Below are 20,383 nucleotides of genomic sequence, written 5' to 3' on the forward strand. Positions count from 1 at the left end.
CAGTCCAAGGGATGCACTGGCAGCACTGCACAGCTAATTTAGCTAGTCAGATAGACACTAGAGACAGAATCACATCAACTTAACTTTACTGTTTTACTTAACTTGAAGAGAACACAAGTTTACCTGATTGCTGTCTTCGCATTTCACTCTCATTTTGTTTCTTTTTTCTCTTTTCATGACCAGATGGATAGCTCCGCTTCATATTGTCATCTAAACAGTAAACATTAACACGAGCTGTAAAATGAGTCAGGCGAGGCGGGGCCTTGCGTAACTTGCGTAGTGAGCGTATAGGGCCGATCGGCTCTGTACAGGAGTAAACGCTCCCGACCTTTACCCAAGAGTCGATTCATTCCCGAACGACACATTACTTGTACTGAATTCTCCTGCCTAAAGAGGATGTATATCGGACTGTTAAGACAAGAATCTTTAAGACAAAAACGAAGATATTATTGTTAAACAACAAGGACTAACGGAAGGTGATTTTTTTTTATATATATATAAACGACTTTATTACTATAAGATATATGCGAAAATATTGTAAATAATAATTGTGTAAAATCAGCTGTAGAAAGCGGGTGGTGCGTGAGATCCAGGTACAGGTACAAAGTACCTTAGCTATAAAACAGGTTATGCCGGGTATGTATTTATAGGGCTTTCAGTTTTCTCTCTTTAATTTCTCATGAACAAAATATTCAGAATGTTTGGGGAATATAGTTTTATTAGTGTGGAACAAACACAATGTGTTTTTAAAATATGTATTCTGTCATTTGGCATCTGAAAGCAAAAGTTGTCTACAGGCTGTAAACAGGTGTTTTATGGAGTGAAATCAGAGTCAGCAGCACTTGAACCTGAATACACTGTATGTTTACAGGTTTGGCTTCAGACTGATTGAAAATGATTTGGTGATAATAATGTGAGCAGCCAGTCCGAGGGTGTAGGCCAGTCACTCAATACTGTAAACACAGGAGCGGCATTTTTCTATAAGGATAAAGATGTGAAACCTTTGTGTACTTTTTATCATTTCTACGAGTGTGATTCCAGCAGAAGAGATCAAACTCTTCAGGACCCAGCTGTCTGTTTTTGCAAACTTTACTAATATTCAACAATGGAAACTCCTGATCTGGACACAGATAATGTTTCCTCACCCTCAGACATCTGGTAACTTAAAGTATCCTTGTGTTCTTGTCATTATATATTCATGTGTAAATTATTTTGTGAGTACACAAGAAGGAATAATTCAACCAAAGGTTCTAATATTAATGAAAATTAAGATGTAGATTAAGATAAGAATTAAGAAAAAAATTGTTCATTGTAAATAAAATAAGTTCTCATTATATTAAAAAGTTTGTTAAAAATTAGTGTATATGACTAAAGGACTGTTTCTAATATTGTGCAGTCAACTCCAGGGAAAGAATCAAGAAGAATCAGACTCACCAGCACCTAGCTGCATCTCCATGAAGAGTGATTGGTCTAAGGATTTTCCTCTGAAGTTTAAAGATGAAAACTCCTCACTTTTACACAAGTAACATCTCAGTATTAATGCCACTGCTAATGCTACACTTAAAAAAGTTTACATAGAAGTTTTAGAATGTAAACTTTTAGATTTAAATGAAATGTAACATTTAATTAGATTAATGGGATGGCCATACCATCTTCTGGAGTTACACCAGAATTTAATCAGATCTAGATAGTCACTGTGGGATCATTGTAGGATGTGAACAAGGATCTTTAAAACCCTCCAGTAGTTAAATTTCAGATTTTGTCTTTTATATTATACTATAATAGGTTTAGTGATAATACTTTCATTTACATACACAAATACTTGTAATGTAAATTTAAATGGGAGAAGGTTTTCGTGTCTGCCATCGTGGCATATAGCACCCCGCCGGCGGGGCAGTCGCTGGGTAGGCACCCACTGATGACATGTTTCCTTCACGGCGCCCGGAGGCCGAGGCCCGGGACGCGACCCAGAGTGCCTGTCTGGGATCTGGCAGTTGTGCTGGTGGCTCTATCAGAGCCCCCCTTCGAGCCATTGACCGAAGTGGCCCTTAGGTTTCTGTCTCTTAAGACCACCTTCCTCTTGGCGATATCCTCCCTGAAGAGGATCGGGGATCTGCAGGCCCTGTCCGTGGCCCCGTCTCACCTGGAGTTTGCCCCTTGCATGGCCAGAGTGTTTCTCTATCCGAAACCTGGGTACGTACCTAAGGTGCCTTCAGCCCCCTCAAGACCTGTCGTGTTGCAGGCATTCTGCCCTCCTCCATTCACAGCCCCTGAACAGGAGCGACAGAACCGACTGTGCCAAGTGCGAGCACTGGTCACCTACCTCCGCAGGACGAGTCCGTGGAGAAAGTAGGAGCAGCTGCTCGTCTGCTATGGCCCTAATAGGAAAGGTTTCCCGGCCACTAAGCAGACTCCTCTGTCCTACGTGCAGGTGCCGAGGCCCTCACTCTCTAAGCAGGGTCTGGTCAGTGTGGCGTGATTGGACACTAGTTCCCATAGTGTTTCGACGCAGCTCGAGTTCCGAAGGGGAAGGTCTCTAGGTTACGACCGTAACCCTAGTTCCACCACACTCCCTGCATCCCTGCATCCCTGCGGCGCTTACCTTCTCTTGAAGGAGCTAGCGTCTTGTCCATCTCGCAGCCATTTGTAGCTTCCTGTTTACACGACGTCACCCGCCGATGACGTCATGTCCCAAAGCCTATTGGTCAGATTACACACGTGGTTCAAATCGCGGTCACGCAGGGGCGTTCCCATAGCGTTTTGACGCAGCGTCTCGTTCCTCTGGGACCTAGGGTTACGGTCGTAACCTAGAGACGTATTTAACCATCCTCGTCAGTGTACATCAGCGTTTCCTCGTCCTTTGTCCTGTCTAGATTCGTCTGTGTTCCTGTTTTGTGTATATTATTTATTAAAACCCTGTTCATTTGAACTATCCTGAATCTTATCCTGTCTTCCTCCTAAGATTTGTAACAGTCACATTTTTTTAGTGTAAAATTAAACTATAGTGTTAAAGTGGTGAAAATGTTCAGTTACCGTTTATTGTTCAGTGTTTTACAGAAGGCAGGATACAGTAAAGAAACAAACATCACAGATACAGGGTAAGATCAAAACCAAAATGATTCTGACACTAACAAACCTCTCTGCTGTTATTAACTACAGACTGATTATATAATAGAAAAGATACAGTAGTAGATTAGTATGTTAATCTATAGTAGTATATTAAGGCAAGCATATGTTAACATAAAGAACTATCTCTGGTAACCAGTCAGAAAAATGTGATCTAAAATCTAATAATTGAAGACCATGTCTCACCACATCTTTCTGTTTCACCATATCATAGGCAAAACCCACAATCTGCTGCCATAAATGAATTCCAGAAAAGTTTCAAATTAAATCTGATGAAGTTTCAGTGTTTGAATGAAGTGGTAATAAACCTGGGAACCCAAACACTCCTGACTGAGATCTACACAGAGCTCTATATCACAGAGGGAGAAAGTGGAGAAGTCAATAATGAACATGAGGTGAGACAGACCGAGGCAGCATCCAGGAAAACAACAACAGTGGAAACACCAATCAAATGCAATGACATCTTTAAGCCTTTATCTGGACAAGACAAACCCATCAAAACTGTGCTGACAAAAGGAGTTTCTGGCATCGGAAAAACAGTCTCTGTGCAGAAGTTCATACTGGACTGGGCTGAAGGGAAAGCAAATCAGAATGTCCACCTCATATTTCCACTTCCTTTCAGAGAGCTGAACTTGATGAAGGACAGGAGTCTGATTGAGCTTCTTCATGTCTTTTTTAAGGAAACAAATGAAACCGAAATGTCCAGTTTGGCAAAGGTTCTGTTCATTTTTGACGGATTGGACGAGTTCCGTTTTTGTCTAGATTTCCAGAACACAGTGAGAGTGTGTGATGTAACTGAATCAGCATCAGTACCTGTGCTGCTGATAAACCTGATCAAAGGGAATCTGCTTCCCTCTGCTCTCATCTGGATCACGTCTCGACCAGGAGCAGCTGATCAAATCCCCTCTGAGTGTGTGCATTGAGTCACAGAGGTACGAGGGTTCAGTGAGCCACAGAAAGAGGAGTATTTCAGGAAGAGGATCAGTGATCAGAGCCTGGCCAATAACATCATCACACACCTGAAGTCATTAAGAAGCCTTTACATCATGTGTCACAACCCAGTCTTCTGCTGGATTTCAGCCACTGTTCTAGAGAGAATGTTTGGTGAAGCAGAGAGTGGAATGATCCCCAAGACTCTGACCCAAATGTACACACACTTCCTAATCATTCAGACAAACATCATCAGAGAAAAATACTCAAAGAACCAGGAGAGTGATGAAGAAATGCTACTTCAACTGGGGCAGCTGGCTTTTCAGCAGCTGATGAAAGGGAACCTGATCTTCTATGAGGAATACCTGAGAGAGTGCGGCATTGATGTGAGAGAAGCAGCAGTGTACTCAGGTATATGTACACAGGTCTTCAGAGAGGAGTTTGGGCTTCACCAGAGTAAAGTGTACTGCTTTGTTCATCTGAGTGTTCAGGAGCATCTTGCAGCTCTGTATGTGCACCTGACTTTCATGAAGAAGAGGAGAAATGTTCTTAACCAGACTGCAGGGTTTATATGGATGATAATAAAAAACACAATCTCCAGTTTACACAGAAGTGCTGTAGATCAGGCTTTAGAAAGTCCGACTGGACATCTGGATCTGTTCCTTCGCTTTCTTGTGGGTGTCTCACTGAAGTCCAATCAGAAACTCTTACAAGCTTTAGTAACACAGACCGAAAGTAGCTTGCAGAGCACAAAGGAAACAGTTCAGTACATTAAGAAGAAGATAAGTGAAGGTCTTCCTACAGAGAAATCCATCAATCTGTTCCACTGTTTGAATGAACTGGGTGATAATTCTCTAATGGAAGAAATCCAACACTACCTGAAATCTGGAAAACAAAATGAACTCTCTTCTTCACAGTGGTCTGCTCTGGTGTTCATGTTACTAACATCAACAAAGGAGCTGGATGAATTTGACCTGAGTAAATATTTCAGTACAGATAAGATAACAGAAGATGTTGTTCTGAAGATGATGCCTGTGATTGCAGCAACTAAAAAAGCTGTGTAAGTAAAGCTGAATATAAGTGTTCTACTATTACAGTGTTAGAAAGGAGAAAAGAGAAAGTACAAACACTAATTAATATGTTCTCTGGGATGTTTTGACCTGAAGGCAATACAGGGTGGAGTTAATGAAAATAGATAAATTTGGGCATATAAATGCATGGTATTACAGACCTGTGATGAAGTGGAGCATACAGTAGAACCATTAAAATGCTTCTATGTAACATTACTTCAGCTTCTATTTGTCTAAAAAAAATTGTTGAACATAGTCTCCACAATTTTGGGAGTTTAGGTGCTGGTAACTCCCTGCCACTTCTGGTCTTTTTTTATTATTTATTTTAATTACCATATGCATTCCACCACCTGCAGGTGGAGATGCCATTCTCAGATCCTCTGCTGATGACTTAGCAGTAAGCCTGCTTCCGATCATGCACTCCTGGAGTGAAAAGAATCTTGCAATGATGACACACAATAATAGTGGGACTCAATATGAGAACCAGGGGTTTGTCCACATAATAAGGGTCCACATAATAATTGTTGTTTGTCATAGTATGTAGTTGTAGAACTCTCTCTCTCTCTTTCTCTCTCTCTCTCTCTCTCTCTCTCTCTGTGTGTGTGTGGGGGGGGGGGGAGGAAGGCAGGTGGAATGTCTGCAGAGCTCCAGACTCATGATTATTTTTCACCATACTTTTCAGCATACTTAAAAAAAACCCCAAACAAATCAACTAAAAAAGGGGCAATAACTTGCTAACTTGCTGATCAGGTTCAAGGTTTGTGTTCTATGTGCTGTAAATGTATCAGTAACAAGGCACAGGTAAGAATCATCACACGTTAACTGCCTGTTCCCCCACCCCAGACTGTGATTTTGCTGTATTGACTGACTCATGCTTAGTGTCTCTATTTAAGCAAAATTCATGATTTTATTTACCTGAATACTACAATACCCAACATGCAATATAAAACTCCAAAATATAACTCAACCTTTGGGAATCTCTGTGATCATCCACTCTATACCTCTGACTAAGGCATTTCAATCTGATGTCTCCCTCTGATGTACAGTATTTCGTGTGAACAAAACACAGTGGTATTGTAATAATGTTGTGATATCATATGGGGGAAAAACAGTGAGACTTTAGTGATTTTTAAACTCAAGCCAGAATTTCTTTTCTAAAATGTTGCATTGTAAGATGAAGATGAAAGATGGCGCCGAGCATGGCGGCCATGTTGCGAGCTCCGAGCAGACTTTGTTTTTCTAATTATTCTGCTGTTCTGCATGTTGGATGTTGTTTGTACAACTGACTTGACTTGACTCGCACATACTATAGTCCCAGTTATGATTCCAAGACAACAGAAGATGATTGTTTTTACAGCAGTTTGGTGGAATATTTCCTGTTCTGAGTTTCTCCATCTTTGCTGCACACCTTTTCTGTCAACTCCATAGCTAACTCTCAGTAAAATTGGTGATCTAACTAAGAATATAACCAGCTTAATCTAATGGTTAACCAACATGACAAATTCATATTGCTTTTACAAACATGTATATCGCTTCATCAGTCATGTTCTTACTGAACAGATGAGATGTTGAAATGTGAGCTCATGCAGCATGTGTACACGCAATGTCTTATGGAACTGGATTAATTTCATTCACCATTATGTTTTTCTCAACACTGTCAAGTATGTGCATGAAACAAAATATATGAGAATACAAGACAAACCACATCATGTGTTAACTCATTAAGTGACACAGTGTTTTATTTTTCAATACTAGACAATTCTATATTATACACTGATGAGTGGCAACCCTAAACTAGATACTCGCTAGTTAGCTGTAGTTAACTAATAACTTTACCCATTTTAATGACATCAACATGTTGAAGCAAGAAAATGAACAAATCTAAAACATATTAATTAATGTAAATAGTTTTACTGGTGTTTTGTTTCTTCTACTTTTTCTTTTTTGTGTTTTTACACACAAGATTTATAACCAAATGATAGCAAACTCCTGGTGTCTCCTGGTGGTCCAGGGGCCTTAAACTAATGCTTGTAACACACACAGGAAGAAACGACTCTGGGGATGTTTACCACAGATGTATTGATGGCTCAGTTTAAGATGTTGGCTGCATTGTCATTTAAGCATATTGTCTAACTTATGTTTGTGCTTACAGCATATATGAAAATGAGAAAGTTCAGTGAAAGCTTTGAGGACTTGTTTGATAACTTGTAAGTTCATTATGTATTATTGTTTTTCCTTCAGTATCAGGTGTGATTCACTCGGAGTAAAAAGTTGGTTAGCCCTGGTCTCAAAAGTCAGCTCAGAAACCTCCAGTCTGAGAGAACTTCATCTAACTGTGAAAACACTGGATCTATCCTGTAATAATCTAGGAGACTCAGAAGTGAAGAGTCTCTTTGCTGGACTAGTGAATCCTCACTGTAATGTGGAGACACTGAGGTAAGATCATGAATAAGTTGCAAGTTACAATAATGCAGTAAATGCAGCATTTATTTATTACAGTGTTGTTGTTTTTTACTTTGCTGTTCTTCAGATACCCTTTTGCATTAAAGTTATAAAATAAGAGTAAATGAGAGTAAAAAAAAATTGACATTGTCACGAAGCAGCCTTATAGAACAAAAACATAGTACAAAAGGTTATTATAAAGATTAATATAATACAAAATTCAAGATCAGTATTAGATATATTTAAATGTGTTTGTATTTATCACCAATGAGCAAGTCTGAGGTGACTCAGGCAGCAGTGGCAAGGAAAACATGGAGTTGGCATCTCCTCTTAGTATCACAGAGTCTAACTGGAGCTGGTAGATCTCTAGATGCCTCAGGATTCTCACAGAGTCAGCCTCATCTCAGTGGAGGTCCAAAATCTTCATCACACGGAAGACAATTGGAGCTGGTACAATTTCTGGATGCCTCGGGAAGGGTGGAAAGAGAGAAGCAGTGGATGCCTCGGGATGGGTGGAAAGAGAGAAGCAGTAGAGAGGGATTAACGTAGCTGTTGTTCATAATATTAGCGAGCACTAGGTGATAATGTGCATTTGGTCTGATGTAATAGAGCACAATATTATTGGATGTATTATGTGTACGCCTTACTAAAGACATGAGTTTTTAATCTACATTTAACCTGGGAAAGTGTGCCTGGGCCCCAAACACTATCAGGAAGACTATTCTAAAGTTTGGGAGCTAAATACGAAAAACACTCTACCGCCTTTAATAGGCTTAGATATTCTGGGAACTACCAGAAGTCCTGAGTTTTGTGATCTCAGAAAGTGGTGCTAAACCATAAGAGCCTTGTATGTAAGTAGCAGCAGTTTGTAATCAATTCTAAACTTAACAGGTAGCCAGTGTAGAGATGATAAAATTGGGGTTTTATGATCATATTTTCTTGTCATGGTAAGAACTCTGGCAGCTGCATTTTGGACTGTCAGCTTTAATAAATAGAATACAGTTAGTCCAAAATGACACAGCTATCTTCCACCTAAGAAATATTGCCAAGCTGAGAAACATCCTGTCTGTATCTGATGCTGAGAAGCTAGTTCATGCATTCATTAAAATAGTCCAGTATAGAGGTCATGAATGCATGAACTAGCTTCTCAGCATCAGATAAAGACAGGATGTTTCTCAGCTTGGCAATATTTCTTAGGTGGAAGAAGGCTGTTTTTGCAGTATGGGTGGTATGATTTTCAAAAGACAAGTTGCTGTCTAATATAACACCCAGGTCTTTCACTGTTGAGCTACTAGCAACGGTACATCCTTCTAAATGGAAGTTGAATTGTGAGAGCTTCTGTGTACTGGTTTTTGGACCGATAAGTAGTATTTCTGTCTTATTAAAGTTTAACAACAGAAGATTTCAGGTCATCCAGTCTTTTATCTCTATAACACATTCAGTTAATTTGGACTATTTATCAATTTCATCTGGTTTTGATGAGATATATAACTGTATATTATAACAGCATAACAGTGGAAACTAATTCCATGCCTTCTAATGATGTTCCCTAAGGGAAGCATGTATATTGAGAAAAGCAGAGGTCCTAGAACTGATCCTTGAGGGACCCCCATAATTAAGCTCTGTTATAATGTGACCATTATTCATAAGCCCCAGTTCTCACTCACTATGAGCTGCTGCTTTAAGAAGCTACTGTACATTAAGTGATGTTGATCAGTAACATTTCTGCGTGATGTGTAACCATAAACCAAACCTAGAAGACTTATCTTGTCTGAAACAGAAGCCAAGTCATGTCTTTCCCCCCTGAAACTCATACAGTGTACACATTTAAGATTAAATGTGTTTAACTTTGTGTTAACACTGGAGCACACTCTCAGAGTAGAAAGGACTCATCAAGAACAGATCTGTAGTTGTTTGAGAAGAGCAAGGGGCAATGCCAAAACAAAGTCATTTTAACTCAAAAACACTGAACAAAATGATAGCTGTGTCTGTACAAATGATCTTTACTCAAAAGAACTAGAGTGGACCTTTTTTCAGTGGAAAGGCTTTCATTCTAGTTCAATGTGTGAATGAATTTATTTAAATAATATATGATTGGGCAGTGGTCTATTCTGTTTCTTTTGCTAATCATTTGAATAAAATTAGTTTTAAATATCACCAAATCAAATAATAATCAGACAATTATAATGGTTCTCCTCATTAAGTGAAAATTAATCTCATCTAAAACAATTTGTGTGATTTCTTGATTTCTTCTGAAACAATATTTTGTCCTAATATCATTACTTAGATTTTCCCTCATGATTTACTGTAACATCATAGAATATAAGAAACTATACGTTTTTATAAAAATGCTATGCTCAAACCACACTATGTGAAGTGTCCATACACACTGATAATAAAATATTAAATTATCTGTCTTGTTTGTTGTGTAGATATTAATTAGGGGAAGTTGCTCAAAATTTGTGATATTCAATTCAAGGTTATATTAAGGTTGTATCTTTCTACAGGTTGTGTAATTGTGGTGTCTCAGATAAAGGCTGTGCTGCACTGACTTCAGCTTTGAGATCAAACTGCTCACAACTGAGAAAACTGGATTTGTCCTTTAATAATCTAGGAGACTCTGGAGTGAAGAGTCTCTCTACTGTACTGAACAATCCTCACTGTAAACTGGAGACACTGAGGTAAGATCATCTCTCAGAGAGTCACATGACCTGCTCCTCCGTAAGACACATTCTCTAATAGTGAGACTGAGGCAGATGTTTTAGGTTCATCATCATGTCCTGAGGAGGAAAATTTTCACTGAGCACTAATGATTCTTCACAGACTCTTACATGATAATGTGTCTGAAAGTACTGTGAAATTTACCCCTAACATTGTAAATAATTACACAAACTGCAGCTGGGACACAACTGAATGTACTGTGTGAGTTGCAGGGTTTTAAAAGCAGCAGTGAAATGGAAGTGATGTGAAAAATAGTGCTTAAAAACAAAAGTTACATAAGTGGCTCTGGTTAGGTCACACTTTCAAAATACAGAATACAATTCTGTATTTTGAAAGTGTGACCTGTGTATCTGTAGGCCTTATACACACATAGGCCACATACACACATAACTGTGACCTGTGTAACTGTAGGCCTACCTACAGTCACATAACCTGATATTAACAGATTTTGAAAGAAATGTAATATTTTCAAAAAAATTTTTTCTTTTTAAATATAGAGACCTATTGCATTTCTGTTCCGTTTGTTTTTTATAACATAAAAACATTTAGATAAAATTCATTCTATAACATAGAATGAATTTTGTCTATTTTTTTCTTTTATAACATAAAATTAATTTTATCTAAATGTTTTTAACATAAATGGTGACCTAAATTGGAGACTGGTAAGTTTTTATACAGTGATTATAAATTGCTCTCCAAGGTTTTGGGCAACAGATTGGCTGAAGTCTAATAACAAGTTATCCATCCTGATCAGACAGATTGTGTCCCAGGAAGATTAATTTTTGATATTTATCAGAGATATTTTGGATATCAGTAAGAGTCTTTACCTAGTTTTTGGTCAAGTGGCAATACAAGTGTCAAAACCAACAAAAGGTTTTTAACAGAGTCGTGCACAACAATTTATGGAATGTGTTAACAGCATTTAGTTTTAGTCCTGATTTTTTATCTATGCTAAAGGTTTTGTATGATAATGTTGAAAGTATACTGAAAGTGACTAACATACTCCTTTTAAATTTTGTAGAAATTTTGGACAAGATTGTGTCTTGTCTGGTATGTTGTACACTTTAGCAATAGAGCCACTCCTAAACAACTTTCAAGTTTACAGATGTGTTTATCTGATTTAAAGTGACGCCATATTGGATTAGATTGATGCATTTTGGATAGTTTATCTTCATCCAGTGAGAGTTTGATATACCTTTGGTGTTAAAGAGGTGGAGTATTTATGCATTATCCTTTTGAATGAGTTGTTGAAAATGTAAAGGGTCACTTTGACAAATGAAAAGTACTTGAATAAATGGAAAAAAATTAAAAATTAAAAATTAAAAAATTTATATATACCCCAAGAGAAAAATCACATCAATATTTAGTAGCGTCTCCTTTAGAAGAAATACAGCCTCTAGACGCGTCCTTTAGCCTGTAATGAGTGTCTGGTAGGTTCAGTTAGGTTTGATGGTTGCCGAGTATGGAAAGCCCGCTTCAAATCACCCACAGATGTTCAATGATATTCTGGATATTCTATGGTCCGAGGACTGGGATGGTCATTCCAGAACATTGTACTTGTTCCTCTGCATAAATGCCAGAGTAGAATTTGATCAGTGTTTTGGGTCGTTGTTTTGTTGAAATATCCAGCCCCGGCGTATCTTCAACTTTGAGACTGATTCCTCAACATTATTCTCAAGAATCTGCTGATATTGAGTGGAATCCATGCAACCTTCAACTTTAACCAGATTCCCAGTAGCGGCACTGGCCACACAGCCCCACAACATGATGGAACCTCCACCAAATTTTACTGTGGGTAGCAAGTGTTTTTCTTGGAATGCTGTGTTCTTTTGCCACCATGCATAACGCCCCTTGTTATGACCAAATAACTCAATCTTTGTTTCATCACTCCACAGCACCTTATTCCAAAATGAAATGGATATTTAATGGATATTTAATTCTTTAGTCATAATTTACAAACACATAATCTTTAAAGTAACAAAAATAGAAATCTGTTGATGAAGTGTGTGTTATTGTGTCTCTCTACAGGTTGTGTAATTGTGGTGTCTCAGATGAAGGCTGTGCTGCTCTGACTTCAGCTCTGAGATCAAACCCCTCACACCTGAGACAACTGAATCTGTCTGGGAATAAAATAGGAGGCTCAGGAGTGAAGAGTCTCTCTGATGTTCTGGTGAATCCTCATTGTAAAATGCAGAAACTGGAGTAAGATCATATTTTAAAATATTAGTGATAAATCATGGTCTATCATCCAGGACATAATAATGAACAATGAACTAATAACTTTTCCAAAAGCTAATTAGAGTCTGACCACATGTTACTTACTAATTATCTAAGAAGTACAATAGAAAAGTCTAAGTTCTAGTCTTATGGACCTGGTCTTATAGACCTAATGTGTGTTGCACAGTCCACATAGGACGTTTGTCTACAGTAAAATGTTCCTGATATTTTCTGGTTTTTAGAGTATTACAGTAGATAAGTCTAAAAATAGGTTTTTCTGTTCATTAAATGTTATCATTTACGTTACTTGACTGGTTTGACACATGAAGGTTGAAATGAAAATATCCTGTGCATCATCTTCAGTAGATGAGGAGCCGAAACCGAATACGGTATTCGGAAATGCACAAATAGCGTGGTTTTTTACTAATACATATTTCGCACAAATACTTCAAAAATATTTGTATTCGGGAACAAGAAAAACTTTATATCAAAAAGCTGCGTTTTCTCATGAGACCGCAGTGCATGCCCGCATGAGTGAGTGAGTGACATTCAGGAGTCGGGGGGTGGGGGGTAAAAGAACTTAAGCATTTTTATCTTAGTAATGTACTGTAGAGAGGCAGCTACAATGCAGCTACAACCTAATTTTCCTCAATATCAGCTTTCCTCCGCGTTGGACAAAATACATAATTCTCTATGTGCGAACACCGAAGAGACAGATTCCAAGGGACCGTCTGCAAAGTGCAAACCCCGAAAAGCGAATACAAAAAAATCAATAACTACTGTAATACACTGTACTGTCACCAAACTCAGATCACACATCACTGATGTCCTAATACATATACAAAAACACTTATTTTGGGGAAATGTCTTTTTGTTGATTTTTTATGATTTTTTATCATTTAAAAAAAAATCAATAGCTTTACTGTAATACAATGTACTGTCACCAAACTCAGAACACACATCACTGATGTCCTAATACATATACTAAAACACTTATTTTGGGGAACTGTCTTTTTGTTGATTTTTTCTGATTTTTCATAATATATGCTCATAATATATGCTATTTCATAACATGCTATGGTCTCTGTACTTGGTTTAGCTCAATGCACAATTCACAATACCAAGGGATATGTCTGTTCGGTATTTCTTTGTCTGTCATCCCAAGGCATATTATGTGGAACCATTTTGTGCAGGTTCCACACTGAATCTATAAGGGGGAAAATATGCAAATTATACCTATAAAATCTTTGCTTTAAAAATCCTGTAATGCATAAATTTATTGAAAAATTTAATTACTTTAAATTTATCCATAGATAACCTCAACCTTCAGATTATCCACTACAATGTTTACTGTACAGTTTTAAACAACTGAAGTATAAATCTCACCCAAACAGCAGCCACAGCTTTTGGTAGGTCCTTGTTTCCACAAAAGGAGCAGAAATCTGTGTTTGGAACTTGAAAAACAAACAAACAAAAAAACATGAACCTGAACATGTTTTGCTTTAGTGTTATCTGACATAATTTAGATACTTTTCCTAACACAGTTTACGTCCGAGATTTTGTCATATTTATTTATTATTTTTTAACTATGGTGACTACACTGTAATAATGAATAAAATGTATAAGGTGTCCAAATAAATTTGGGTTTCACTGTATATCAAGTATATACAATATATACACAGATGCTCATACACAACCTTTAGTTTGCAAAAAGTATACAGAAATTTCAAATACAATAATACCTGATCCTTTTAGAATTACTTCAGCCATGTCTCTTCTTTGCTTATTAAGTGATTCTTGTGATAGGTCAATTTCAAACATTTGTGGAATGTTTGGGAATTCTTTCATTGTCCACTTGGCCATCTGTACGGATAGCATAACACATGTACTGTCTCTTATACAGTAAAAATACAATGCATGTTTCCATAATAATCAATTTATTGATTTTTTTATATTATGAAAAATCATAAAAAATAAACAAAAAGACATTTCCCCAAAATAAGTGTTTTAGTATATGTATTAGGACATCAGTGATGTGTGTTCTGAGTTTGGTGACAGTACAGTGTATTACAGTAAAGCTATTGATTTTTTAATATTATAAAAAACCATAAAAAATAAACAAAAAAACATTTCCCCAAAATAAGTGTTGTAGTACATCAACTAGGACATCAGTGATGTGTCAGTTGAATTTGGTACAGTGTACTACAGTAAAGTTATTGACTGTTTTTATAGTATTCGCTTTTCAGGTTTTGCACTTTGCAGACGGTCCCTTGGAATCTGTTTCTCAGTTGTCTGCACATAGAGATTGTGTATTTTGTCCACCGCGGAGGAAAGCCGATTTTGAGAAAAATTTGGTTTTAGCTGCCTCTCTACATTACTACGATAAAAAAAGAGATGTTATTTGTGTAGTAACACCCTTAATTCAAGAGTTATTGACTCGGGAAACTCGAATCTGTGAATATGAGGCCAACTTTACTTAAGTGGTAAAAGAGGTGACTGACACAGACTGCTTGCTCACACAGAAACAGAGATGTCTCTGCTGAGCGAAAAAATACTTCACTGCATCACTATTTTTGTTGAATAGATTTTTGTACCTTAACTGGGTTCCGGAGGCAGTCTATAACTTTCGGGAAGCGGGGTTTGATCGGGAGATTATTTCATTACGCTGCATTATTGACGTCTGCAGTCGGGTGCTCTTATTTTCGCTCTGTTTATGTAGCTCTGTTAGCTCGGTAATTTAAACAAGGCTGTTGACAGAGTAACGTTAACGTTTGGTTAAAAAGGATAAACAATGCTTGTGTAGATGTGTCGAATTGTATGCACTTGTGGGAGTTATATATGGTACGTTTAAGTTACCCTGTCTTTTGCAGGCAGCAAGATGTAGGCTATAGGCTACATCTTGAAAAGATGAAAAGAGTGTGGCTGCTGCTGAGCCATCTCTTGGTCTTCCACCAGCCAAAAAAACTTGCTCAAGTTCTGTGTGGAAGCATTTATCATCTTCCAAGTGAAGTATGGTTAAGTTATGGTTAACATAAAACATTTAATAAAAATTAAAAACATAAAAAAAAATAAAAAAAAGAAAAGAATTAAAAACATAAAACATAAAAAAAACTTTGTGTCCTTTTTTTGGCATACAGTTGACAATAGCATTGCTGTATCTTTTAGTATTATATAGAATACAACTTTTGTTCTGCCAGATCTCCCAGTCAGGGGTTGATAAAGTTTAGTTCTTGGAATTCTGTGCATTAGAAAGAAGTTATTTCAGAAGAAGAACAGTTCTTTGAAGTATTATTTGTTTTTATTCTGTCTGTTCAGCATCCTCCAACAAGAACTGGTGGTGGGGTTCATAATGCTCACAATGGTATTTTATTAGTTGTTGGTTTAACCATGGATGAGGTAATGGCTGTTATGTTATTTTCTTTTCAATGACGCTCCTTGTTACATTTTCAAAAACATCAACCAATATTGCATATCCATAATAATTATTATTAAAGAATACTTACACTATAACGTAAATTAGAAGTGTAACGCAAAAAATGGATTTTTACTCGAATACAAATACTTTTACCCCCTCAGCAAATACAGATGCAAATACCGACTGCTTTGCACACCCCTACTCTTCAGTCATAAACCCTTCTCCCTCTCACTTTGCCCCATCCTCTGACTGCACTTCTCCTCTTCTGGACTTTTCCAACTTGCAGTCAGATGATAATTCATAATAAAACATTATAGCTGATGACAGAGGAGTTGTGGATTTAAGGTTTTTATATATTTTTAAAAATAGGTTTTCTGAAAAATTGCAATTTTTAGTAAAACAAAACATTTTTAATGTAAATTAAAGTGTAAAATTTAACAAACAAAACTGTTGTGAAGCACCAGTCAGAAAAGCAGAAGAATTTGCAGAGATTACGAAAGCAACACAGCAAACAATGACGAAGTCAGAGTGAGAACAAAACTGGCAGATACAGTATCATAAAAGCAGGGAACCAATCAGTGATGTAAACAATCCAAAGACACAATTCAAAAACGGAACGCAATAAATAACTCTTAGGTGGCCTGTGCTCCAGTAGTGATCAAACTCTACACACGACCTTGTCTGCAACCACTGAAGATTGTTGTCTCTCTGTAGGTTGTGGGAGTGTGGTGTCTCACATGAAGGCTGTGTTGCTCTAACTTCAGTTCTGAGATCAAACCCCTCTCACCTGAGATATCTGGATCTGTCCTGGCATAATCTAGGAGACTTAGGAGTGAAGCGTCTGTCCTCTGTACTGGAGAATCCTCACTGTAAACTGGAGACACTGAGGTAAGATCGTATTTTAAAACTATCTTCATCCAGGCCATAATAATATATAATCACATCTGTATGAATAAAACAGTTGTTCTTCTCGATACTAAATAAACCATTTATACATACAAATTCAACATTTGTCACATTCGTAACTATATATTGACGTTGTAAACATCCACATAAAAGTAGAATAAAATCGAAAGCTAAAAAAAAGTGGAGTTACCAAAAACAAACATTTATACAAGCAAGGGGAAAAATGTGTTATTGTGTCTTTCTGCAGATTGTACAAGTGTGGTGTCTCAGATGAAGGTTGTGCTGCTCTGACTTCAGCCCTCGTATCAAAACCCCCACACCTGAGAGAATTGAATCTGTCTGGTAATAAAATAGGAGCCTCAGGAATGAAGCTGCTCTCTGCTCTTAAGAATGATGAACATTACAAACTACATACACTGAAGTGAGTAATGACCTTTACTAAAAGTTCAACCTCATTATCATTAGTTTATAAAAATCAGATTACCAGGTTAGGAATTAAAACCAGTTCAATATATTTTATTTCAATCAGATTTTTTCTAACATTTAGCTTTAATGCTCTTTGTGTTCAGTAAAGTGTCTTCTTCTTCTTTCGGCTTTTCCCTTCAGGGGTCTTCACAGCGAATTGTCTCTCTCCACCTGTCCCTATCTTCTGCATCCTCAACACTTGCACCCATTAGCTTCATATCCTCATTAATTACATCCATATACCTACTCTTTGGCCTTCCTCTTTGCCTCCTGCCTGGCAGCTGCATGAGTGATTAATTATATAAATGGGAGATGATAATGATTCTGTTGAAGCAGAGATTATAACATGTTGTTGATCATTAAGTACCACAGTCAGCTGTGGGGTTATTAATTTGAGTTTTTTCTTTTAGATTCATGGTGAATATCCGTGTGTGATGATGTTCGGTATTCCTGCATTTCCCTGACAGGGAATAGAGAACTTGTGTAGGGAATAGAGAACACTCATTCAATTATAACATCTTAAACAGATTTGGAGAAAAGTGAAAAGTTTATCATGTACAGTGAATCAGACTGCACACAATTCTACTCTAATCAACTCTGATCTTTGGATAAAGTTCCCTGGACCTCAATTCCATAAAAACCTGAGGGATTATTTAGAACAGATGAAAAACCACTTGCACTCAAGCTGAACCCAGTCAGTGGAAGAGAGAAATAAAATAGACAGGAACAGCTTCATGACTGTGGACAAAAACTTGCCTGATAGGATTGGCATCTGAGGAGTTTGGCTGTTGAACTAATTCAACTGAGGAGGCCCATGTGAGAAATGTGCTACAGAAAATTCTAAGTAGGAATCTTCTCTTAAGACTGATTCAGGACCAAACTCAGAGTAACTCTGAGCAAGTATAACAACTTTTATCTGAGAGAGAGGGTAGGCTAAACCTGTTACTAGGTATGACACATTCTTTTGAAGACTGTGATTGGTTGTCCAATAAATAAAATATAAAAAAAAGGAACAGCTGTAAAATCTGGTCTATTATAAGTTTTCGTGTACTGTATAGGGATTACGTTTGTGACTGATCATATTAGAGATCAAATTATTAAAAAAATGATAGAAAATTATATTGTATTTAGTTACTTAAAATGGCTTGCATAAATGTATCAAGTATGTTTTAAAGAAATAAAATACATAAATACAATGTTGCCATAATTTTTGTAACAGTTCTTTAATTGTGACTAACACAATATATTGTTACAGAAGGTTTTTTGGAGAGAGCATCATAACCCAACATTGCTGAGTTAAAACAACTCAGACAGGATTAATCCACATTGTACACAGTGGTGAATACAAACATTATGTTTATCTCAGTAATTTTATGCACTTTACGTGTAGACTTACCTGGGAATTAGTGAATATGGGAAGAATCTCCTATCTGTTGTGCCTTTTTACCTGCTTCCCTCCCTCATCTTTATTAGTCACGTCAGTAGTGTAATAATTTTCCTGTGTACATTGATCTACTGAAAAACAACTAAAATCAACTAATTAAAACTGTCCATTTTATAATGAATTTAAAACTGTTTGTGATGTTTTCAGTCAGAATTTGATCAGAGGATTTCCAGATTGGAAATGTGGGTACTGTTAAAAAAAAAAAAAAAATCAATGCAATATCTGAGAGTGTTTGGCTAATGCTTGGCTATTTGCATAATGTTATTTCAGCAAAAACAACTCTCTAAGTAAAGTTTAAGCAGATATTGTTGGAGATGGAATGTAGGTGGGTTTTTTTATTGGCAGATCGATCTGCTACACTTCTGGTACTGGGTCTGGGCCAAGACTGACCTGTGGACCTGCTGAAACACACAGATAATAAGACATGCACTACAATTCAAGAAGGAGGAACCCCAGCCACCAGATGCTTAGGATAATGTAAAATAATCACTAATTATCCTCCCATGCACTGGGTGAGTTCTCGATACTGGTATGATATTGGGTATCATTCTCGACAAAGAGGATTGAGTGAGAGGGCTACACTTTTATGTCTTCAAAAAGAAAAATCTGGTTTCCTCTGGCTTTAATATAAAAAATAATAATACTTTGTCCCTGGGTGTGAATGTGTGCACACGCTGCATGTAATGGATTTTTTGTTTTTATTATCACACCCAGTAATCCTGGGAAAGCTTTTCCATGTATATAACTAGAATAAGTCAGTCAATCTCCGTTCATTAAGTAATTAAAGATGCAGCTGTCATTAGAGCAGTGGTATAGTCTATGTGATATGCAGGTATATGCCGTATACCCACTAGGAAAGGCCAAGGATTTCCGTATACCCACTTAAAAAGCGTGAGGATACGTAACAATATAGTTTTGTGACAGAACTTTCATTCATCAATTCACCCCGTCTGTGTTGCGAACGCAGACTGTGGTTGTGATTGCGAATCACTAACGTTTTTGGACCATTGGGGCTGTGACCTGATCTGACGTCACCTAACAGGGAGGAAAATTAGTTGCTTGGCGGTGTTTTTTGGCGCAAATTTGAAATTAACTAACTAATGTAAAAGAAGGTCTGAAACGAAAGCAGACTCAAACTACACTCTGAGTGTTTTCGGAAGCCTGCGCCTAAAGCTACAGCAGCTTCGGGTGACATTTCACCCACAGCCCGAGTACAAATGTATTTGGAAAGCTTTGTAAACTACCAGTTCATTCAGTTCATAATATTCTGCAATGAAAGAGTGTTGGTGATAAAACTGAACAAATGTTTATTGTTCACTCTTAAATGTACATTGAAAATTGACAGCTGATAAAACCTGTGCTCCAGGCCCCATATTCATATAACATTTAAAGCTAAATGTAGCTCTTAAAGGTGTAGTTCACCCAAAAATGAAAATTTTGTTATTTTTTAAAAATATCTCCTTTTGTGCTACACAGAAGAAAGAAACTGCACAATTTTCATTTTTGGGTTAACTATACCTTTAAGAGCTACATTTAGCCCTAAATGTTATATGAATATGGGACCTGGAGCACAGGTTTATCAGCTGACTGTCTTTTGTTGCTTATAATAAATTGGAATGTTGATAACACATAAGCAGTCTTTAATAA

General features: G+C 37.1%; 1 pseudogene; it reads left to right on the top strand.

Moving 5' to 3' along the window:
* The first annotated feature begins 179 nt into the window (after window positions 1–179).
* On the top strand, window positions 180–19,680 carry LOC113647692 (annotated as a pseudogene).
* The last annotated feature ends 703 nt before the right edge of the window (window positions 19,681–20,383 follow it).

Source organism: Tachysurus fulvidraco, chromosome 3 (genome assembly GCF_022655615.1).
Source record: "Tachysurus fulvidraco isolate hzauxx_2018 chromosome 3, HZAU_PFXX_2.0, whole genome shotgun sequence".
NCBI classification, from domain to species: Eukaryota; Metazoa; Chordata; class Actinopteri; order Siluriformes; family Bagridae; genus Tachysurus; species Tachysurus fulvidraco.